The sequence below is a fragment of the Heterodontus francisci genome, chromosome 26 (assembly GCF_036365525.1).
Source record: "Heterodontus francisci isolate sHetFra1 chromosome 26, sHetFra1.hap1, whole genome shotgun sequence".
In the NCBI taxonomy this organism is placed as follows: domain Eukaryota; kingdom Metazoa; phylum Chordata; class Chondrichthyes; order Heterodontiformes; family Heterodontidae; genus Heterodontus; species Heterodontus francisci.
This window is the reverse complement of record NC_090396.1, coordinates 40,248,667-40,274,315: the sequence shown is the minus strand read 5'-3', so window position 1 is coordinate 40,274,315 and position 25,649 is coordinate 40,248,667. Positions and strand designations below refer to the sequence as shown.

Here is a 25,649-nt window from a genome sequence, read left to right as displayed (position 1 = left end):
CAAAGACTTTACATCCAACCCAGAACCAGTAACTAAATTTCATCTATTACTTAAACCCTTTCCCCCTTAATTCTTTCTCTTCCCCTGTCTCTATTTGTATGAATGTTTATCACGTATGCATGCTAGTGTGGGTGCATCGCATATTCTTAATAGTTTTAACTGAGTTAGAGTTTTAAGGTTAACAGACTTACACCTTTCTTGTTTAAATCTGAGAAAACCTGTCTGGTTGATTTCTTTGCAATTACAATTAGAGAACAGCGAGCAAGGACTCACTGAGGGGAGGCTAAAAACATAGTGTTTTAAAAGTCAAACTCTGTTACGGCCAAACCACGAAAAGGCTAAGAGGGGAGTCCTAGACCCCTGCTTCACCTGGTCATAACAGAAATTTGGGGGCTGGTCTGCGATTGGACCCACAGGCAAATGAGAAATTGGAAGTGGGAAGTTAAATTGATCCAATCAAAAAGAGGAAAGATTTCAATACAGGTTTTCTTGTGGTTGTGTGTGCTAGAATACTAACATGTCTGTGACTGAAACCAGTAATTCCCCAAGCCAGGATGAAGTAACTTGGGATAAGTTAAAGGCACTGTCTATGCAAGAGTTGAGTAATATGGCTGAGCAGTATGGGATCACTTATTGTGCCAAGGCTAGGAAATCGGAACTCCTAAGACCAAACATTTTTCCCTCGAACCTGAAGAATCAGAAACAGGGTTAGAAACAGGGTATTGCTAGCAAAGATACAATTGGAACAGAGGAAACTTGAATTAGAAGACAGGGAAAGAGAGAGAGAAAGGGAAAGAGAGGAGAAAGAAAAAGAGAGAGGAGAGAGAAAGAGAAAGAAATTTCCAGAAGGAACGGGAGAAAAGAGAGCTGAGGTAGCTTGAGTAAACTAGGGGGCGACAGAGTAACCCCAGTGAAAGCATAGAAAATATAAGTGCGGGTGAGTGTACAGAATTTTTTATATTTTCCCAATTGATTCCAAACTTCAATGAGGGAGACGTGGAAGCATTTTTTGTATCTTTTGAGAAACTGACAAGGCTGTTAAAATGGCCGGCTGAGAGCTGGACTCTTCTGGTGCAAAGTAAGCTAAAAGGAAAAGCCCATGAGGTTTATTCCCTGTTGCCAGATGAGAGTTCATCAAATTATGAACTGACAAAAAATGCCTCGGGGCATATGAGCTAGTACCGAAAGCCTATCGCCAGAAGTTTCGAACTCTCAGGAAGCAAGCTGGTTCAACTTACTTGGAGTTTGAGAGAAATAAGCAGCTGGCTTTTGACCAGCGGTTGAGGGCTCTTAAAGTGCAGCCCAGTTATGAAAACCTCAGAGAGGTACTTTTGCTCGAGCAATTTAAAAACTCTCTCCCCCTCTCCATAAAGGTGCATGTGGAAGAACAAAAAGTGCATAGAGCAAGGCAAGCCGCAGTTCTGGCTGATGTGTTTGCTCTAATATACAAGTCAGTTCCCCAGGGAAAACCCTTTCCCAGTCACCTCCACAAATCTGAAAAGGACAAAGGGTGGGAAGGTAATAGGAGCCCAAGCTGTCCTAGGAGAGAAAGAACAGCAGGAGACACAGGACTCCTCCAGCCAAAAAGGATAGTGCTGTAAGTAGGAGTGAGACCCGGATACCTGCGTGCTTCCATTGTAATAAAGTAGGTCATCTAAGAGCTGACTGCTGGAAACTACGTGGAAAGCCTGTAGGGTTAATCAGGGCACACCCGCTCAGTGAAGGAGAAAGGACCCTGATGGAAAGCACAGCTGAACAAGCTGTGGCTTTAACTGTAGCAGTAGTAAGGCCCAGAAAACATACTGCTGTAGGTGCAGGAAAATTTAATAGGATTCCTGAAGGTTATCAGGATTTTGTGTCTGAAGGGAGAGTAACCCCATACCTCTCAAAGTGGGGCAAGCAAGCCCACAGTAATCCGCAGGGACACAGGGGCCACTAGATCCCTTTTACTGGGAAAAGGCCTGACCAAGTGCAGTAAATACCAGAATGGTGATGGATGGCATTGGAGGGCAGTGTACGCCTGTACTTTTACACTGGATGCACTTGGAGTGCGACCTAGTTTCGGGACCGGTGATCTGAGGGATTGTCCCTAGTTTGCCTGTGGACGGGGTTGACCTGCCCCTAGGTAATGATCTGGTGGGAGCGAAGTTGGTAGCTTCCCCAGTGGTGATAGAGAGATCGAAGGAGGTCAGAGAGACAGGGCAATGGCAGGAGACAGTCCCCTGCAATTCCCCTGAATGTGTAGTGAATTCGGCCATGATCAAACCAATTCCCCCAGAGGAGACTGAATTGGCACTGCAGGCAGATGACCATGAGGTCTGTCTGTCTGAAACTTTCTTTGGAAAGTTAGAGGAGCCAGGGAATGGATTAAATGGATCTTCCCTAGTTGAGGCTCAGTGAGCTGACCCAGTGTCGAAAAATTTTGCAAAGACTGCCCAGACTGAAATTGACGCAGAGGGAGTTCCTGACTACTACTATTTAAAGAATAAGGTACTGATGAGGAAGTGGAGTTTTCCTCACAGACCTGAGGACAAAGAGTGGACCGTGGTTAGTGGTGCTGCAGAGGAGAGAAATATTATGAATAGTCCATGAGATTACAATGGCTGTACACGTTGGTATACGAAAAACCAAAGCCCGCATAAGGCAGCAGTTTAACTGGCCAAAACTCCACAAAGATGTGGTGGAGCATTGTAGGAGTTGCCACACGTGCCAGGTTGAGGGGAAACCCTATCCTACAGTGAAATCTGCACCCCTAAATCCTGTACCGGCATTTGGAGTAAAGGCCGACTCGGGTCTGCAACTGAAACCCGGCCCAAGCCCGATAGAACCACATCCGACCAGGCCAGAATCCTTTCATTTTATCCCACGTCCGACCCGACCACCAGAATCTTCAGTTAACCTAGCTTCTGTTTTTCATTTTTTAAGCTTTTGCAGATAAACAACAAAAACTGACACTGGACTTGAAATGTTGTTTCAAAAGTACATTAAGATTGGAGCCACATACCGGAGGTGATGATAGAGTGTGTCCGGCCCGACCCGAGCCCGAATGCCAGACCCGGAAGAGCGACCCGACATGACCCGAACTCGACACATGTCGTTGGGTCTCGTTGGGTTCGGGTCAGGTAGCCATGCTCCAGTTTGGAGGACCCTCCAGTAGAGGGCTAGTGAATTTGAAGGGACCCCTGCCGAGAACAAAAGAGGACAGACAGGCACATGGCTGGCAAAACGTTTGAGAAGAAAGGGGAAAAAGGGGCAAAGAGGATAGGTTGAAGGAGGTCCAAGAGGATTCCCAAATGAAAACCCCTACTGTCCGGTCAGCCAACCCTGAAATGTTGGAAAAATTAGACCCCATATTCTCCTATGTAAATGCAGACACCAGAAGCACCCCACCAGAGTTGCTAACAGCATTTACAGAAACCTGCAAGGACAAAGAGAGTCCTCATGAGGGCAGAGAAACTGTGAGGGTCATGCCTCACCTAGTCAAAGTGCCGCAGGGATGTGCAGTAGAATCTGGACAAATACCTGCCTGGAGTGTCCTAGAGGACAAAGGGAATGGACTCCTCCCCCACAGTGAGGAGAAAAGGGAACCAACCATCCCCTCAAAGGAAAAGCCCTTGCATGACTCATCAGGGCACTGAAAGAGAGATCAGAGTGGATCTACCAACTGCTGACTCTCATGAGCAGAACTCCAAACCACCACTAACTAAATCTAACCCTCCCTCTGCAGACCTCAACCGGAACAAAGGCACCCTAGTCAGTCATGGAAATGTGCAAACCTCCCCAAAAATCACATGTTTATTGGGATGCCCATTCCCAACATATTACAGGCTGATAATGAAGAAACTTTAATCCCCTTAAGCAACACATAACATCTCAGACCCACCTCAAGAATAGGGGCAGTTTAAAGCCGCACTGCTACAAAGGAAAGACAGACTGTAACAATTTTTAAGATTTCTGTATGAATAAGAATGTATTTGTATTTTCCTGTACTTTCTCTTCTTTCTAACTTTATAATGAAATGCTCCCCTAATGTCACATTTGATTCTGCTGGATGTGGAAGCGTGATGGAAACCACACCTGCAAAAATGAGACATATTAATTTCATCGTATGGAACATTATTATTTGAACATTTACTGGACATTGAAATAACTTGTTTAAAAAGATCACAGAACAGTGGTTGAAAACATGGCGGCACATCTGCATTCTAAAAGACAGTGGCATGGAGAAACAATGGGAGTACCCCCAGATTCAATTAGCCAGATGGGTTTTGTCAATAGTGATGATCAAAAGACATTGAGAGTCATTCACTGTGTATGAGGCAGCATTCCACCACCAACCACGCCCCCCCCCCCCCCCCACACACACACACACACACCTCACTGAGAGTGTCTGGTAAGCTTGGAGCGATCCACAAAGCTCGCAGGAGAGGCTGGTTCAAACAGGGAGCTAGTCACATGACTAACCTGCTGGCCAACCTGGAGTTAATTGAATTGTGCTCACAGTACAGTTTTTGAAAGAGATTGCAATTGAACTTCAAGAAGCGTGCACTCCCTCTCTCTCACTCTCTCTCATGCAAAGTTCCAGGGACCCCCAGAAGTAACTCAAACCTCAAGACAGAAGACTCCTGCAGCCTTCTGGTACCAGATAAATAAGTTTGAAAATGTGCACTGGGCCCCAACGAGAACAGCAAGACTTAACTTCAATCAAAGACTTTACATCCAACCCAGAACCAGTAACTGACTTCCATCTATTACTTAAAACCTTTCCCTCTTAATTCTTTCTCTTCCTCTGTTTCTATTTGTGTGCGTATTTATCACGCATGCATGTTAGTGTGGGCGCATTGTATTTTCTTAATAGTTTTAACTGAGTTAGAGTTTTAAGGTTAATAAGCTTACACCTTTCTTTTTAAATCTAAAAAAACCTGTCTGGTTGATATATTTGCAATTGCAATTACAGAACAATGAGCAAAGACTTACTGAGGGGAAGCTATAAATTAAACCCTGTTATGGCCAAACCAGAAAAAGGCTGAGAGGGGAGCCCTAGACCCCTGCCTTACCTGGTCATAACAGAAATTTCTCTCTTCTGCTTTTTGGAAAATATTTAATAAAAAGCAAATAGATCATTGTAGTCAAATTATTCCACAGATTAAATGATAGCTAGGTTTTTCTTATTACATATATTTGTTTTAAACTTCTTCGTTCTGTGAACCAATAGCCAGCACAATGATCTTTTTGAAGATCTTGACTTATGCTTTTCATTATCATTTGTTTCACAGTATAAGGGCAAAAAAGTATTTCAACAGACTGATAAAAGTATATCATGTGTTGTTGTAGTGCTTTAATTCCATGCATAACATTCAAATAAATTAGTTTACAGACAATGATAAAGTCTGCCTTTTCTAAACTATTTGTCGTTGATAGGTATTTTTTTTTCCCATTGCAAAATATTCCTTTCCTTCTTCCCATTCAATCCCTGCAGCGATTATAAGTGACTGATCAGGGTCAGCAGTGGGCCTGGCTGCCTTTGTGTTAATATTGAATTGAGTTGATTCAGATACTTATGTACATTTTTGGGCTGCCAGATGGTTTTGGGACTCCACAGTCCTAAATGCTGTCAAAACAAAAGTGCTAGACTGATATATCAAGTTCACTCTCTTCTGCAGACACCAACATCACAGTTAAAATGCACAGTGATAGGCAGACAAAATGTATTGACTTAAAATATCTATTGTAGCATTAAATTTCAAATTTGATTTCACAATAGATCAGCCTTCCATTACAAAATTAAATTCAAAATGTTCAAATTTTGTTCACTTTTAAAATAACAATTTCAGAATGAAAGTTTAGCATAAAATGAGTAACACCTTTGTAGCAATTGTGAATGATCTATAATCATAGAATTGATGACATGATTTATTCACACAGGATCACAAGACAAGATTGAAATGTTTACTGTAAATGAGGGAAACATTTATTCTGAGCTCTTGTATGATGATTGATTATAGAACATTATTGTAATCCAGTGATCTTTATAAGCGTAGTAAAATTGTCCAAACATTTAGGGCACAGCAGAACCAATTTATTTCACCCATAAAAGACAGCAGAACAGATTACGTATCTTACTTGATTTAGGAGCATTAATGTGATGTGGTGCACCACTAAAGAAAGCACATCTTTGACTTAAATAATTCACTTGACACTCAAGAATAAAAATAATAGCACTTCCAAGTAGGAACAGCTAGTAAGAGAATCCAATTGATGCTGCCCTTAAAGTTAATATTATGCATAAATGTTTATTTACTTTTACTACACAAACTACTTTTACTCTGAGCTAATTTGACTGATGTTCAAATCTACAGGCAAAACCATGGCAGATGGATATAAAGAAAAAAATTGTTTTCTTATATTAATGATAATAAAAACTGATGTATCTCATGCTAAAATAAAAAATGGATCTGGAGAGGAGTATGACTAGAGGAAAATAGGAACAGTTTGAGGGCATTCAGCCCCTTGAGCCTACCCTTCCATTCAATTAGATCATGGCTGATCAGGATCTTACTTATTTCTTCCTGTTTTGATCCTGTAACCCTTTATATACTTGCCTAACAAAACTCTAAGTTTTGAATTTTTGGATTAATCTAGACTCAACTGTTGCATGTTCCTTGAACCTCTGGATTAGTAGAGACTTCACCAAAAAGTGACCACTCCAGATAGGATCAGTAAAGCAATATTTTAGGTTCTTTATTGACTACTTAGAGAGCAGCTAGTACAGCAAGATGTTTACAGTACAGCAAGATGTTTACTGTACAGGTGTTTCTTCAAGACTGCTTAACACTCCGAATCATGTGGTGTGTTACATCATAGCTGTTACATGATCTTGTAGCCATACCTCTTAAAGGTGTACACACGCAACATCAACAGCTTTTTTGGGGGGGACATATTTCCACTAACTTTTGTGTGAAGAAGTGTTTTTTGGCATCACGCCTGAGAAACCTAGCTTTGATTTTAAGGCTATGCACTCCCCACACCCCCGCCCCTTTGTTCTGGACGTCCTCATGGGTTTTATAATGGGTCTACTCCATTTTATTAGTTACCTGACAAATTTCACTTCGGTATTGAGAAAGTATGAATTTCTGTGAATTTAGCAACAAGCTGAAACTCTTTTGGCAGCATGGTATTCTCAAATAGGTGCACAGAACATAGGTTCTGGACTATGCAGCCAGGCTTATGTCTACATGTTGCCAGAAACATAAAAAATATAAGATTGCAGTTAAACTGTTACTTTTGTGTCAATGGAAAGCAGTTTCTCCTGTGTATTTATGCAAAAGTGCCTGCATTACTGTAATTCGCTCTTGATTTGAATGTAGAATGAATTCAAAGCTAACAAATGTGCAATTCCCTTTCGGATGTAGAATCACACTGTTGAGGGTTTGATGCAATCTGTGGTATGGCATGCGGTGAAACTAGCTTTAAAATGGCTTTGTTGATCTATTGGACCATCTAATTTTTTTAGAAATATCCTTTAATGGTTTGATAAGGCAGATGCTTCCACACAAACTCTGTTAATGTTAAAAAAGCAGCAGGGTGATACAAGCTCCAATCATTAAAGTTCACCAGCATAGAGCTATTTCCTTGTGGATAGAAAGCAATTCTCAGCCAGCTGCATCTTCTAATATAACTCAAGTGTTGTTGGTTGTGTTTTGCACTCCACAGCTAATGATCTCAAATCACTTGTGTGATATAGATAAATTTGTACTAAACAACATTTCTGAGAGTTAACCACTCGCGAACCAAGTTTAACTCTATAGCAATGTAATTATATAAATTAACAATAAATCCCCTGCCAGCTAAATAGGTAAAAATCTTGAAACATGACATTTACCCAATAGCTTTTATGGGCCTAGATCTTGCTGTCGGCAGTGAAAGAATGGTGCACTCCATTGGCCTTGCAAGCAGACAAGGCAAAGTTTTTCTGGGGCTTGGATTTTACCAGCACACCGTGCTCTGCGGTGACGCGCTGTGAAGTCGGCAGCCTTCTGGCTCGGAAGTGCCGCCGCAGAGCCCCTGTGATATTATGCGTGGGGGTCTCATTTAAAGCGGGGGGGGAGCATCCACCCGGGTTGACATAAAGGGAGCAACCGCTGCATCCCCGGCAATAGTATCCGGCGCCATTTTTAAAGGGCTTGAAGCCTTTCAGTGACATTTACATTTTTAAAGTGACACAGTTTCAATTCAATTTAAAATAAAATTTTATTAAAACTTCAAATCCCCTCGCCCATCCCTCAATGCATAAATAACTAGTTTTATGCCCTATCCTCCCCAAAAACATGAGTTCTCACTCATGACCTTCCCCCTTGAACTTTATTCCCCTTGACCCTAAACCCCTTCCCACCATCCCCACTGCCAATAAGGATTGTTTTTCCCAATCCCTCCCCCCACCCTGATAATTTTATTCCTCCCCCCTCCCCATCAGTGTCTCACCTTGGAACTCTGTATGGAGGGGGGGGGGTGGGAGAGGGAGGGCACAACGAGGCCTCACCGTCGCTAATATCCAGCAAGAATATGCCTTCTCGGTGTCGTGGGTCATGGCGTGCCTCTCCTGCAAGCATTTTATGGGCCTCCTGCCATGATCCACGACGCCGAGGGGCTGGTAAAATCCATCCCCGGTGTTTTTTCCAGCGCAGTGCTCTCTATAGGGTATTTGTGACATCTGTGAGAAGGGCAAGAAACAGCAAGGCTCTGCAATCCAACAAATTGAAGCATCTTCACTGAGATATGCAGAGTCCAAATGAGGAAATATAAAACAAGAATAAATTAGATTTAAATTATGTTAGGAAAATAAAGTTTGGGAAAGACAGATAGGAATAAGGGAGAAAGATAACAGAGATGGACAATAAAAAAATTCTTTTGAAATATAAAAGGCACGGGAATGGAACTGAGGGAACTGTTCTTTCAGAGAGTCAATGCGGACGCGATGGGCCGAATGGCCTCCTTCTGCACTATAATGATTCTGTGATCTCCAACACTATTTTTCTCTGACAGAATGAAACACTTGCAAAATTAATTTTTCAGGGTTAGAGAGATTGTACAGCAGTAATTAGATGATTAAAACTCTCTTCCTCCTCAATACACCAGCTCTAACCTTCTCAGCTATTTTTATTGTGGAACTAATGGGTAAGTGCAGCAATTTTAGGGCATTGCAGTCATTTTGGTGCCGAGCTATTGGCGAGTACTATAAGTGCACATCTTTTGGCAGAGCAGGTTATTGCTGACAGCAAATTCTGGATAATTGTGATTAACTGTGCATGTGCGGATGTAAGAAGTTATTGTCAGATAACCTCACCATTATAATTACTGCAAAATCTGGGCCATTCTAATTTGCCTTTCTGTATCTTTGTTAGACCAATTAACAAACTAGCTGCTGCCAGAGATAAATCAGACCAAGAAGAGGCATTTGTTATTCTAAGTGACACCTGTGATGGTCAGCTCCACAAGCCAATTGTCCACACAGAGGGTTGATGGAAGCATCAGGATTAAAGCTTTTGGCTTCCTGGCTGTTAGCAGGGAAAGGAATCTTTGGACAATGTACAGCAGATTCAAGTCCAGAACGCACAGGAGTCTCACTTTCTGAAGTTAATGCAGTCAGTTTACTACTGCTGATTTGTGCAAATTAGATAGGCCCATATCTATGCAAGCAACATTTGCCTAAGTTATTATTCTTGAAGTTACAAGAAGTGATATGAAATACATATGTTTCAGTGGAAGGCGATGTTTTGTTCATTCAGATATTACATGTAAAATAAACCGGTTTGTTGGTTCACAATTGGTCTCATTCCACCAGAAACATTTTCCATCCTCTAACTGTAAGACTGAAAAACATCAAAGAAAGAACTTGAACTTACATAGTGTATTTCGCATCCTCAGAACATCCCAAAGCATTTCACAAGCAATTATTTTCTGGTGAATGTTATGCTCAGAAGGAGCCATGATGAAATAAACAATGAACTGGAGTAATTTTGAAAATAAAAATCAACTGTTAAACTGAACCACAAGAAAATGAGCACATTTGAACCGCAGGCAAATGGAGTAGAGTTCAGGTGACCCTTCCTGTACTGGCAATAAACAAGCAAAGACAAAACTCATTAACTGCATCTGAATTAGTGCTGCTGAGAACCCATTGAAATGGAAAGGAGATAATTTTATGTTAATGACTCCTATCTACAGGAATGGGACTAAAAAAGGTTCTGTCAGGAAGACTGACTCCACAGCCCAAACCAAAATGAAAATTGGGCGGCACAGTGGTGCAGTGGTTGGGTGGCACAGTGACACAGTAGTTAGCACCGCAGCCTCACAGCTCCAGCTGGGTTTGGTTCTGGGTACTGCCTGTGCGGAGTTTGCAAGTTCTCCCTGTGACCGCATGGGTTTCCGCAGGGTGCTCCGGTTTCCTCCCACAGCCAAAGACTTGCAGGTTGATAGGTAAATTGGCCATTATAAATTTCCCCTAGTGTAGGTAGGTGGTAGGAGAATTGAGGGAAGGTGGGGATGTGGTAGGGAATATGGGATTAATGTAGGATTAGTATAAATGGGTGGTTGATGGTCAGCACAGACTCGGTGGGCCGAAGGACCTATTTCAGTGCTGCTCAACCGTGTCCAGCCCATTTCCCGCACTTCTACCCTCACCCCTTCCCCTCCCTCCCAGAACCGTGACAGGGTTCCCCTTGTCCTCACTTTCCAGCCCATCAGCCTCCATATCCAAAGGATTATCCTCCGCCATTTCCGCCACCTCCAGCATGATGCCACTACCAAACTCATCTTCCCCTCCCTTCCCCTGTCAGCATTCCGAAGGGATCGTTTCCTCCACGACACCGTGGTCCACTCCTCCATTACCCCCACCACCTCATCCCCTTCCCATGGCACCTTCCCATGCAATCGCACGAGGTGTAATACCTGCCAATTTACCTCCTCTCTCCTCACTATCCCAGGCCCCAAACATTCCTTTCAGGTGAAGCAGCGATTTACTTGTACTTCTTTCAATGTAGTATACTGTATTTGCTGCTCACAATGTGGTCTCCTCTACATTGGGGAGACCAAATGCAGACTGGGTGATCGCTATGCGGAACACCTCTGCTCAGTCCGCAAGCAGGACCCTGAGCTTCCGGTTGCTTGCCATTTCAACACTCCCCCCTGCTCTCATGCTCACATCTCTATCCTGGGCTTTCTGCAGTGTTCCAGTGAACATCAACGCAAGCTCGAGGAACAGCATCTCATTTACCGATTAGGCACACTACAGCCTGCCGGACTGAACATTGAGTTCAATAATTTCAGAGCATGACGGGCCCCCCATTTTACTTTTATTTTTAGTTATTTTTTCTTTTTTACATTTTTACAATTTTTTTTTGTATGTTTATTTCGCTTCATCTTAGTTTGTTCAGTTTGCTTACCCACTGTTTTTTTCATGTTTGTACTTGCTGCTGTTCAATCTTCAGTCCGTTAACACCCTATCTGTACTAATGATTTGTCTTTCAGCACACCATTAACATATTGTTTGCCTTTGCTCCATAACCTTTTGGTCAGCTAGGTGGCCTTGTCCAATCTGCACCTTCTCTTTTGTTACCTCTTGCCCCACCCCCACCTCATTTGCTTATAACCTTTGACATTTCTAATATTTGTCAGTTCCGAAGAAGGGTCACTGACCCGAAATGTTAACTCTGCTTCTCTTTCCACAGATGCTGCCAGACCTGCTGAGTATTTCTAGCATTTCTTGTTTTTATTTCAGATTTCCAGCATCCGCAGCATTTTGCTTTTAAAGAACTACTAAAACATGCCTAACAAGGGAAATGGAGTGTTGTGTGGAAATCCAAGGCTGAATTTAGTGAGCTAAGCGGCAGGCCCAGAAATGGGCACCATTCTTGTTTGTCACAGAGCAGCCACCCCAATACTTAAAGAAAGCACAGGGCTCCCACATTCGTGTGGCTGGGGTGGGAGGCAAGACACTAAATACAGCGTCAGATGACTCCAGAGCAGGTGCTGCCGACATATTTAAAGCCCTGCCAGCACTGCTTGCATTGCCTCCTGGTATTCATTTGTTGCTGGCTGCTCAAAACTGTGACCCATTTTCCCTTGACTCTGGACCCCCCTCCCACAGGATGACCAAGCCAAGACACAGGGTGGTCCCATGATATAGTGATGCCTCCCTCCAGATTCTCCTCCAGGCTGCATGGGAAAGGCAGGAGGTCCTCTTCCCCAGCGATGCCAGGAAAAAGACCTCCCAACTGTCTTAGCAAGCCTGGATGGAGATAACTGAGGAGGCCAGTAAACATGGGAACATCCCCCCGGAACTGGGTACAGTGCCACAAGAGTGTCAACGACCTCCTGTGTTCTGCCAAATGAGTGCGGCACGCCTCTCCCTTTTTCAATGATTGCAAGTGACTATGCAGGAGTAAGTTTGATATGGGGAGGGAGGCACTACAACAGCAACAGCAGAGGGCGTTGGGCATTATCTCATACTGACAAATGCATGGCTGCATCTCGGCCACAGACCACCTTCTTTCACAGATCATCCCCATTAACTCGCCTGAGAGCGGATGATGGCATGAGCCATATGTGATACCCCACTAGGGGACAAAGGACTGACTAGCAGAATTGTCATGTTGATCTCTCTGTGAGATATGATTATCTCTATCTTTCCTCTTGCAAGACAAGAGGCCCAGAACAGGAAGGAGAGAGTTTGTACAGGCAGAGGCAGACCAGATTTTCGGCCTCTCACCACAGCCGAGGAAAGGCCTTAGAATTGGCAGGGACCCAGGGCGGCCGAGCCATATCCGATGGAGAAACTGGCGTCTCCGTGCAAGAGAGTGAGGATTGGCTTTCATTGACATACAGTTCGCTTCTGGAGATCCACATTACGTTTGGTTGGCGTGACGAGATCTGCACAGGCTAACTCATTCATGTTTTTGTTCTCTCATGCAGGTCAGCGGACCGCAGGAGCATCAGTCAGAAGGGCGACAGCTGTCCAGCTCTCAGGAGGAGGAGCACTCAAAGGATGCACCATCCCATGATTCTCCTGCACCTTCCACCAGTGCAGATACTTTCACCTCGGTGGTTTTCTGCTCAGCTCTAGAATCAGGGTCACAAACTGGTGAGAGCACCGCACACGTGCCCGAGCAGCTGGTTGAGACTGAGACAGCTGAGGCCTCTGACAGTCAGAGGGATGTGGTTGGCCAGGCCCATGCTGAGCCCCAGGCTCATGATGAGCCTCTGGTGTTAACAGCACAGGGCATGCTGGAGTTGCAGAGAGAGGTAAGGCAACATCTGGTGGAGATGCCAAAGGCCATGCACAGGCCCACTGGTTGAGTCCATCTATGCCATGACTGCTGCCATGTCTCAGGCAACCCTCATAGAGAGCCAAACTGCACAGATGCTCGCAAACCTGCATACCATGAGCTCAATGCAGCAGTGGGAAGGTGAGAGAAGGACAAATCGCCTGGGGTCTTTTCCAGCTCCTTGTCCTTCTCTGGTGAGCAGGGACGTTCAAGTGAGCCCTGAAAGGGAGGAGGAGAGGCTGACCTCCACAGCTGGGGGCTCCCCTCAGTGAGCTCAGAGTGTTGACAGTGGCTCCTCAGTGAGCCCAGCTCCAGCAGCCGCAATGCCTGAGGAGAGTCCTGCACCAATGCAGGACACCCTTGGGCAGCCGGAGCCTTCCAGGCCTCAGGCAGCCAGACGACAGCACCAAAGTCATTACAGGCCAAGGGGCAGCCTGCCACCAGCCCAGCTGCTGTCGCAGCGATCAAACTATATAGGAGCACTCACAAACTTATAAAAAGCACCCAGACACACCTCGGAGTTCACGAGTGCTTCATATCTGACCTGTGATACTTCATAGAAAGTTCTTTTGTTCAATACATTAATATTCATTGTGTAAAAGTGATTATTCTATCATGCCTTAATTATTATGAGCTACTGACTTCCCCCTTCACCTTTAGAGTACTGCCAAAGTAAGCACAGTCCTCATTTAAATATGATCTCCCATGGGAACTAGCATGTGGTTCAGCTGTGCGCTAGGCACATAACACAAATGGAAAGGAGGCGACTGCATAAATTGAGGTAAGTCTTTATTGGTTTCTCTGTGAGTGGACATCAGGCTGGCTAGAAGCGGGCAATTATGATATTGTCTCTTGCCTCCTTGGTTCTTCATTCAATCTGCCTGGCCTCCGCTGTAAGGGTTTGAACATCCAGTGCTGCTTGCTCCTCTCCCTCCTCCGCATCCTCCATGTGGCTGGAGGAGAGTCACTCAGTCATGTCATCATCATGTAAGGCCTCCCTCATCTGCAGTGCTAGATTGTGCAGAGCACAGCAGACCACCACAATACGTGAGACCCTGGCTGGGGGTCTGCAGGGCTCCGCCGATTCAATCCAGGCAACTGTTGTACCTCTCTTCTGCTGCATTGCGAGAGCTCCTCACAGGCATAAGTAGCCATGGCTTCAATGGGTAGCCTTTGTCCCCAAGAATCCATCCCTGAATGGAAGCATGGGGGCCTAAAAAGCTGTGGCACCTGGGACTGTCGAAGTATTTAGGCATTGTGGCTGCTTCCCAGCAAGGAAACGCTTTCAGTGGTCGCAGATCAGTTGAACGTTGATGGAATATCTAGCCTTTCCTGTTGATGAAGGTGGCTGGCTGACTCTTGGGAGCCTTGATGGCCACATGCATGCAATTCTTCACTCCTTGCACCTGGGGGAATCCAACAATGGTCCCGAATCCAATGGCCCTCTCAGCCTGACTGTCAGGGTAGGTCCGGTAGTGCACATCATCATCGGCTCTCTTGGAAAGGGCATTGGACACCTCCTTGATGCAGCCTGGGCGACATGTCCTCAGTGGACCTTTGGAATGAGGCAGACACGTTTAAGTTTAGCGTCACGGTGATCTTCAGGGCCACTGGCATTGGGTGATCCCCAAATCCCATAAGTCGCAACTTGTCCTGTAACAGGGCCCATAAGTCAGTGATGGCCTCCCTGGAGAGGCACAGTCTTCACTGACAATATGGCTCAGACATTTGGAGGTAGCTGATTTGAGACTGGTACACTCTCTGACGCAGGTAGGTCCTTCTTGGCATGGCCGGCTATTGTGGAGCTTCACAGGCAGGCGTAGTTGCCTCCAGACCTTCCCTCCATCTCAGGTGCTGCAACACATGACAGAGGTCCACAATTACAGGGTGTATGAGACCCATGCAAGGTGATCAGTGGGCCGACAGAGCGCTGTCAATGTAGAGATGACCCTGACCTGTGAACTGAGGTTTTGCTACTTCTCCCGGCAGAATCCTTGATGGTCCTTAGTGCCTACTCTTGCTAATAGTCAATCATCTTATCCAGCAGTATTGGCAAACACACATCTCACCCAACAGTTTATTCACCCGATACAGCCACCCAAACCCAAGTCCCCCCCCCCATCCCTTGCAGAGCCCCCGAGACCCCGATGCCCCCTTGCAGAGCCAAAAATGGTCTCTGCACCCCTGCTCTTCCTCTATGTAGTGCTGGTCATGGCTGCCTCACTGTCGCGGCACAGAAGCCTCGCCTCAGTACTGCCAGCTTTTAGCGGCTGTGAACCCAAAGGCACGTAAGTGCCACCTGCCGTCCGCTTAATCACAAGCCCCCCATTTAATCATGATGAATTATTTTTATTTAGAGATACAACACTGAAACAGGCCCTTCGGCCCACCGAGTCTGTGCTGACCATCAACCACCCATTTATACTACACTAATCCCATATTCCTACCACATCCTCACCTGTCCCTATATTCTCCTACCACCTACCTATACTAGGGGCAATTTACAATGGCCAATTTACCTATCAACCTGCAAGTCTTTTGGTGGTGGGAGGAAACCAGAGTACCTGGCGAAAACCCACGCAGACACAGGGAGAACTCGCAAACTCCACACAGGCAGTACCCAGAATTGAACCCGGGTCGCTGGAGCTGTGAGGCTGCGGTGCTAACCATTGCGCCACTGTGCCGCCCATTAGATGCAGATGTATTAAAATTAACTACTCAGTAATTTAAAATGCATTCCCAGTGTGAGGCAGTGATTCCGCCTTGGCGCTTTCCCACCATTGACTAAATCCGGAACCGCCGTCTCAACGCTGGATTTCCAGGTGGATGCTTCCAATACGATTCTCCGTCCCGCATGTTACCATTCCCACTTCAATGGCTGCCCAACATTCTGCCCCCCCCCCCCCACCCGTCTGCTCTTCTACACCAAATTGTTCCTAACATTTGTCCTTGTAGCTTTTAAAATGCTTTTTCAGTTTTGGTAAATGTTGTAGAAATAATAAATATGGGAAATATGGGGCCTAAATACCTCAAGAACACTTTTTTTCTGCAACACTTAAGACAAATGATTGTTCAGCAGCATGGCACTGTGTCACCTGCTCTGTTGACACAGACTTGAGTAGCTAGCAATCTCTGCACATTTAGTTATGACCATCCAGTTGGTTTTGGTGTGTTTGTGATCTCCTGCATGTTCCACTAGGTCACTCACATAAGCCATGTATTAATAATGTCATATCCCTTAGACTCTTTGTTTTGGGAGGGAGGGAGGGAGGGTGGGAGTTTCAAGTTTTAACAGCAATCTTGACCAAATGGTGCAGTAAGTCTGCTGTTTGTCTTTAGATTCAGACATTTTTCTGAGATGTCCTGACCAGCTCTCAGGGCTAACAGTTCTTTGTTACGGTGCATGGCAGCTGCTCAACATCTGATCATAATTCTGGAACATTATCGAGCAGCCGCAAGACTGCTAGACTAGTTTTTTTTTTTATTTTGCATGGTCTGAGGTTCTCTTGGCAGACCAATGTGGAAGTGGAATTCTATCCAAGTTCATCAATCAGCTGATACAACCTCGGGTCCACCACGCCACCCTCCTTCTGACACACGTTATTCTGAATTCTTCACTGTATAAACCTAAAAATAAAACTTGGAACTGACAGCTGGAAGGACTTTGTTCAAAGGTCACATTTATTACCTTGGCAGCAATGGTCAGGGATATCTCAATAGGGTGCAAACATCAGCAGATGGCTAAACAGTGACTTTAAGTACATCAGTAGCTCATATTACATGCAACTGAGCATGAAATAATACAGTTCATATTAAATTTTATATAGATCCCACCAGGATTTCATTTAGAGTATGGAAAGAGTCATGTACTGAGCCATGCGGGCCACAAAGGCTGATCACTGCTATGTGCTGAATTAATAAATCTTAAGTCAGGGCAGTATTGAGACTCTACAACTGATGTCTGTGCCCTTGATTAAGATTGCGAGGGTGGGGGGGGGGGTGGTGTTGGTGGTGGGGGGTGGTGCGGGTAGGGTGGAAATCAGCAAATGCTTCCTACTCCTGATCATGTCCAATAATACCCGCTGGAAAGTAAACATTTGTAGATACGAGTCATGATAGGATGAAGGCATTAGAGAGAGTGCAGAAAAGATTTGCAAGAATGGTTCCAGGGATGAGGGACTTCAGATTTGGAGAAGCTGGGACTATTCTCCTTAGAGAAGAGAAGATTGGGAAGAGATTTGATAGAGGTGTTCAAAATCATGAGGGGTCTGGACAGAGTAGCTAAGGAGAAATTGCTCGTATTGGCAGAAGGGTGGAGAACCAGAAAACACCGATTTAAGGTGAATGGCAAAAGAACAAAAGGCAACATGAGGAAAAGCTTTTTTTACGTAGCTTGTGCTTAGAATCTGGAATGCACTGCCTGAGGGTGTGGTGGAGGCAGATTCAATCATGGCTTTCAAAAGGGTGTTAGATAATTATTTGAAGAGGAAAGAAATTGCAGGACTATAGGGAAAAGACAGGGGAGTGGAACTGGCTGTGATGCTGTTGCAGAAAGCCAGCATGGACACGACAGGCAAATGCCTTCTTCTGTGCTGTAACCATTCTATGGCTCTATGATTTCCTTCACCCCATAGTAGCTATAAATTAACATATGGACTAACCAGAGGAGAACTGTTGGGAGAACATCTATTAAGCGTTGCCTCACATTGAAGATCTATGAGGGGTCCTTAACAGATATTTAACTGATTCTCTATATATGGGAATTTCATGGGAAACTAAGTTGTACATTAACTGAACTCACTTACCTGGACAGCATTTGACCATTGCTTCTTAGATTAAAAAACTTGGTTATCATGCCGATACTGTTGGCTGCACTAGTGCTTGCAGATGCTGTTGTCCAGCTACAATGGCTTTGTATTTCCTGCCATCTTCCAGTAGTGCATCAATTCTGTGACCTTTCTTTTTGACCAAGAAGTCTTTCTAAAATGCTTCAATGGGTGTTGGGACAATCACCAGCTCCATTAGTCGCTCCGACAGCTCAGTTTCTGAAAAATCGCATTTGTTGCCCTTACTATGGCATCTACTGACGAACTGAACTATTGATTCCTGTGGCTATCGCCTGTATGACATCAATACCAGGCGGTGAATTCTAAAATTTACTCTTAATCACAGCTGATCTTCTAGCACTTGCAATATCTTTGTGGGATCTTTCTGGTCCTCTTCAGATAAGCCAGAGGTGTTGATTCTGTGTAATCCCTCATTTCCAACTTCTTTCATTATTTTTACAGCTTGCTTCTCTGGTTCCACAATCACTTGGTCCGTGAAGCATAACTGTGTTCTTTGTTTAAAAAGCTTGAACTCAGATAAGATATCAATGGCCTCCCAGTTTATGCTGGGAAATTTGGCATCCATTTTTCTGCTGCACTTTTTCTTAAAACTTGCTGTATGCCTTGTTCTATGACTCTGCGCTGTTTCCCCTTTAAGAAATTCTCTGTTGTCTGGACTAGCAGCTTTAATGGAGAGGAGCAGGTGTTTGATAGTGTTCTGTGTTTATCTTGCTTGCAGCACTTAAGCCAGTCTGTTTACAACTGTCCAATAGGCAGGTCAATTGTTTTTTTTTTCTAAAGCTTGTTTATCTTGTTCACGCTCGAGTGGTTTAATACTTTTTTTAGTTGTGGCTACGTGAATGGAAACTCTTCTTCACGCTCGAGTGGTTTAATTTTTTTAAACTTTGGCTGCGTGAATGGAGACTCTGCAGTGTTCATAGGTTTCCCGTGCTTTTTGCTATCAGACACCTCCTGTAATGGCACCAACCTCGAATAGCCTTGGAGAGGAATCAGGTTTTCACCATTTTGCTTCCAGAGCCTTTGAAACAATTAATCTTTTAAGTACGTCAAAGCTTGTTTTGTTTTTAAACCAGTATCCCTCGGCCGTCGGCACAATGACTCACCCGATCGCAGGAATTTACTTACAGTCTGTCGTTTTGTGCTCTGTCTTTGACAGCTAGAGACAAGTGTTTTTTTCCCCCACTGTTTGGACCAGTATTTCTTTTGCACTTTCTCTCTGGTGGCTGTAGGAAGGGTCATTTTCAAAGCTGCTTTACCTGTGGTCTTCAAACTTAGACTTTGTCTTTTCACCACAGCTGCCACAATGTAATGAGTTCTTATGTTGTCTTATGGAACATAAATGAGATGCGTGGAGTCCAGTTAGTTGACAATCTCAAATAGGTTTATTAACAACTAAACTAGTATGTACTGTACAGAGCACACTATTTACAGCACCATGTTATTCCTTTTGGGTGAAGGACCTTGGAGCCTATGAAATAAAATGGGGAGAGATTATGCGATACAAGCTATTAACTAAATAATTTTTAATGAAGTAACAATGCCCACTGAAAATGTATTATGGAGTAGTGACTAATACAACAATAACTTCCATTTATAAAGCAGCTTTAATGTGGTAAAATGTTTCAAGGCGCTTTAAAATACAATTAAAAGGTGCAGGAGAAAAAGCAGACAAGCAAGTATAATCACAGATACTTTATAAAGTTTTAATTGTTTTAAAAAATCAGCATGTTATTTTTGTACCTTTACTGATGAAATAGTTTTAAGCTTTCATAGTGTTTTATGCAAGGATATTTTACAACCTAAAACTTCCTTCACTGTAAGAAAAATTAACCCCTCATATTTATTTTCACATTTCTGTTGATCATCGCTTATTACTATTGTTAACACTATCTGTCATGAAATGCAAAATATATTTTTCAGGCAAGGTGCCCATGTTGAACATTTTTGATAAAATAATAGTTTATGAAGCACTGTAAAGTCATGTTTGCATTTTGTTAAAGTGTGGATTAAATTTGTGCCACAGTTTGTGTTATATCATGCTTTTTTCTGCAATTTACCACCATCAATACTTTATTTATTTATAGATACAGCACTGAAACAGGCCCTTTGGCCCACGTAGTCTGTGCCGACCAACAACCACCCATTTATACTAATCCTACATTAATCCCATATTCCCTACCACATCCCCACCATTCTCCTACCACCTACCTACACTAGGGGAAATTTACAATGGCCAATTTACCTATCAACCTGCAAGTCTTTGGCTGTGGGGGGAAACCGGAGCACCCAAGCGGTCACAGGGAGAACTTGCAAACTCCGCACAGGCAGTACCCAGAACTGAACCCGGGTTGCTGGAGCTGTGAGGCTGCGGTGCTAACCACTGCGCTACTCTGCCGCCCCTTGTACTACAATTTCTGAACTCATTAGTTTCTTATACAAACCTTTCATCCTGGTTGGCAGACTAAAGTTGGAAACGAGTTGACAACATTCAAACTTTTCCTAAGATGTTTTTTGACTGGAGTGGATATAAAATACTTGCCCCTAAGCTCAGCAAAACACCAAATGTAACGCAAAAATTTATTTTAAGCATAAAAATCTGCTCCCTTTACCAAGGTACTTCAATGAGCTGCTAGATTGCTACTAAATGTTAAAGTTTTAATAATCAGCAAAACTGATTCAGGTGATGCCATTTCAAATCTGGAGGGCACAGTGGTAATTTTGACTTTGTGTGATAAAATAGATGATAGGAAATTGACCGTCCATTTTTACATCTCTCCTCATTCTTATTTCTATTCAAGAGATGTGAAATCACTTGTCACCCATTTAACAATATTGCACAAGTCAAAATCTAATCCCTGCTGATTACTGTTCTGATAAACTACTTCCAAAAGTTTATATCACAATTTTCCAAATCCAAACTATCTATTTGACACAATGCTGCTTCAGCATATAGGCATGAGGTTTAACTTAGACTCCCACCTTATTTGCCCTAAATATTTGCACAGGCCCTCAACTGCAAGATAATCTCTGAAAATTATTACAGAGAGCTAAGCTTAATAGCTCCAGGAAAGTTTATGAGGATGACAACAGTAAAGGAACTGCATGCTAAAATCTGCCTAAATTACAGTTGACTGAGATTGTGTACATGACCGGATAAAAGAGGTATTTTTAGCCTTAACCTTGGATGTAACTTCATACCTAAAATGGACTAATGACATGATTCTGGAATGTCATTTTCACTTTCAGAATCAATTATAGAATCTCTACTGTATGTATTATAGTGCGTTAGAAGAATTTACACCACCCCATTATGATTCTCATTATATGCAAGTCTAACATTGATGTAAACAGTAACTAGATGCTCTTTTTGAGAAGATGTAGGCTTTTATGCTAATGTGTCAGTGATTCTATAATCTATCATTGCCATTTTCTTAAATGCACCTTTTAGCTAAAGTACTTGTTCTTTTACTAACTTTATTCCACCCAAAACATACAAGGTTTAATGATGTGGCACAAACAGAGAATCCCCCAGCACATAGAGTTTGTGCTATAAAACAAGGTCAACAAAGTTAAATGAATTTCTGGTGCTTCCAGCACATAATGTATGACCCTACATTTGTAATATCACCTAATACCATGTAATCCCACTTCTGCTTCCTTCCTGTCTGGGACAGGAACAGATACAAAAGAGAGGCAGTTTTGTTTTGAGAATTGAAAATACACTGCTGGTTGAGATTATTGGAGATGCATCTTGTAAAAGATTACACCTCACAAATTTATTTTCCAGTGAAAGGAAACGGACCCCATAAAGTTGCACTGAGGTCTCAGCCACTACTTTTTTTTTCTGGGATGACCTTAAGAAGCTGTAAGTGAGGGTCACTGGAGGAAGTGATATCATGTCACACATGACCAGGGAGTTGTGGGGTCTCCTGCCAACTGCTCTCCACCTGAGTCTTCAGCTACTCCAGGTAAGCAATTAGCTGTTCTTTGTTCTCTCTTGGTGTGTTCTTCAGAAAAACTCAAATGTTGCCACAATGTAATATTTGGTGAGCTTCAGAAAAAAAGATTTTCCAAACATTGTCACCATATATTACTTGTTCCTTTATGTGAACTATTGTAAGATTCACAGGACTACAAGTAATATCCAAAGAAAACATGGGTTTTTATTATATTAACTAGAACATATATACAGTTACTGCAGGAGCCACACCAACACACATCTCACTCTGTCAGGCTACAGCCACAACTCCCTGGTCATGTGTGACATGACATCATTTCCTTCAGTCACCTTCACTTACAGCTTTGTTGGCCAGGGGCTGCAAGAAATACAGAACAGTTACAAACTGCTGGATTGTCTGTGACCTGTAGTAACCTGGAGCTCAGACACTGGCCTGTGCTGGTAAAAACAGTTTGAACTAATTAATTTATGGGTCAAGACAAAGGAGCGATCACAGGAAAGGAGCCTTATTTGGACACGGTGTGATACCGGGGTCTTTGGGCCTGGGCCAATTAGGAGAAGATATGAACGAGGTGAGCAGGTTTAAACCAACCGGAAAGACACAGCTCAGTTTTGGAGAGATAAGAAAGAGAATAAGAAGAGAGCTTTTTGGGCATAGAGCCAGCAATAAACTTCAGAGATCAACCATCGTGGAAGTGGAAGACCCGGCGTGAGCAACGCTGCGACGACATAAAAGAGAGAGAACGGAACGCCTGGCCAGCGTCAACTCTCCCTTTTTCAGGTATTATCCTTTGTTTTCTGTGACTAGGTCAGGGAAAGGTCAGAGGAACCTAGTGGGTGTGCTTATCAATTCTAGCTAGCTTTGTTATTAACTGTATAACTCTGTTTGAGTTGCATGCTTTTGTCTAACTAAGTGTATAAACCTTTTTCTTACATTGTACAACAACGAGAACAAAGTAAGTTGATAGTTAAAGAAAGGACTGAGTTTCCTCCTCTTTGAACTAAGCCATTAACTGTAGCTGTGAATTAAGTGGAGGGTGGCTCTCCTGTAACCCAATATCCCAAACACGCAGAGGACTTAGTCCCACACGATGGCCAGGATCAAGTGGGTTCAGGGAATAAAGGGTCCAAGGGGGAGTTGACTCCGCGCCATGGTTTACATAATTGGCGTCCCTGGGTGGGCTCGAGGATAAATCTCTCTGTTGAATCAGCGGGAGACTCGAGCGAACCGAATTGGCAAAGTACAGAGAGAACAGGAACTTAGGGGTTAATTTGTAGGTACTGACATAAGATGACGAAACTTAGGGAATCTCCAAGCCCTGGAGACTCGGATTGTTTTGATTAGAAGGGATTCCTCCAAAAATACGTAATAGCAAAGTGGCCGCAATACGGAGAGTATGCTGGTCACACGAGCGATAAGGGAAAACACGTAGGGGAAGCCCTTTGGAAGATTGCACAAGCGAAGATGTCAGCTAGGAAATTTAAAAAGATACTACAGAAGTCAGTAGCTATCGGCTGCTTACTTGAGGAATGGATAGAATGCCAACAGCAGGCTAAAAATGAGCAGAACAGACTAGAGGAAGAGATTAAAAAACTCCGTGAGGAGGCAGCCCGCCTTAGTGAAAAAGTAACTGATTTGCAGGGACAGAGAAGTGCAGATTTGATGCATATGAACCAATATCAGTTACAGTGTGAAAAACTAGTTACGGAAAAAAGTAGGCGAGAGGGAGAAGCCCAAGCAGCTAAAGTTGAGGTGGAAGGATGGAAACAGCAATGTAGTGATTTACAAACTGCCATGAATGTGATTCAGAGAGCAGCTCAGGAAAAGAGAAGTAATACAGGTGATCAAACAAAGTGTCAAAAATACATAGCGAGACTGCAAGAGCAGCTAGCCACGCAGAATTTCAGGTGCTTCAGTGAAGCCGGCTCCATAGCTCAGTGGTTAGAGCACTGGTCTTGTAAACCAGGGGTCATGAGTTCAATCCTCGCTGGGGCCTGCAGGTAACATTTGTTTTAGGGCGGCGCAGTGGTTAGCACCGCAGCCTCACAGCTCCAGTGACCCAAGTTCAATTCTGGGTACTGCCTGTGTGGAGTTTGCAAGTTCTCCCTGTGTCTGCGTGGGTTTCCTCTGGGTGCTCCAGTTTCCTCCCACATGCCAAAGACTTGCAGGTTGAAAGGTGAATTAGATTAGATTAGAGATACAGCACTGAAACAGGCCCTTCGGCCCACCGAGTCTGTGCCGAACATCAACCACCCATTTATACTAATCCTACACTAATCCCATATTCCTACCAAACATCCCCACCTGTCCCTATATTTCCCTACCACCTACCTATACTAGTGACAATTTTATAATGGCCAATTTACCTATCAACCTGCAAGTCTTTTGGCTTGTGGGAGGAAACCGGAGCACCCGGAGAAAACCCACGCAGACACAGGGAGAACTTGCAAACTCCACACAGGCAGTACCCGGAATCGAACCCGGGTCCCTGGAGCTGTGAGGCTGCGGTGCTAACCACTGCGCCACTGTGCCGCCCTAAATTGGCCATTATAAATTGCCCCTAATATAGGTAGGTGGTAGGGAAATATAGGGACAGGTGGGGATGTAGTTGGAATATGGAATTAGTGTAGGATTAGTATAAATGGGTGGTTGATGGTCAGCACAGACTCGGTGGGCTAAAGGGCCTGTTTCAGTGCTGTATCTCGAAATAGAGGTATAATCTGTGCTTTTGCACCCGAAGGAAGTGAGGAGAACGGTGAAGGGGGCATAGATTGGAATGAGTTAGCAGACGAAGCGGCTAGATATGGCCATGATGACGGAGACCCTCTACCCGAGGATCCTCTGCCAGCATATGAGCCAGAGCCAAAGGAGCCGTCGGCCCCCATGGCCCCCCCTTGTGACCATTAGGGCAGCGATAGGGGCAGATGGCCAGGTGGCAGCTGGACCGCGTATGACATATTCCACTCCAATGGGGGTACAGCAATTGAGGGACATTGCGAAAGATATTGGGACGTGCGCACCCGGGGATGATCCTAGGGAGCTGTTCCAAGCGGTCAGTCAACAGAGAGGAATACACGGCTTAGATGATGCTGAGGAAAGAAAATTAATTATAATGTGCCTACACCCTGTGCATACACTCCACCCTACCAGAGGAGCAAAAACTCAGTAGGGGCACAAATGAACACATATTAAACATCATGGGCGCTAACAGAGGGGACCCAGTGGAGGCGCTAACAAAATGCTGTCAAAGAAATGGTGAACACCCTGTCGTGTTTGCGGCCCGCATCTGGGCAGTGTTTCAAGGGGTATATGGCACGAACCTAGATAGAGCCAATCCAACGCCAGAGATTAGAAATCGATGGCTGAGAACGCTGGTGTCGCATGGCACTGAGGAGTCAAGAAGGGCACTAGATCAATTTGATCCCTCTGATGACACGCACATAGAGGCTTGGGTACTCAGGAGGATGGTTAGAGCATGGGATAAGGAAACAACAAAATTCTCCAAGGCCCCTGGGGGAAAG

General features: G+C 44.1%; 1 non-coding gene across 1 annotated transcript; it reads left to right on the top strand.

The window, feature by feature from the left end:
* The first annotated feature begins 24,051 nt into the window (after positions 1-24,051).
* trnat-ugu (transfer RNA threonine (anticodon UGU)) lies at positions 24,052-24,124 on the top strand. The gene has a single exon. It is a non-coding gene; the product is annotated as a tRNA-Thr (tRNA).
* Positions 24,125-25,649: the final 1,525 nt, after the last annotated feature.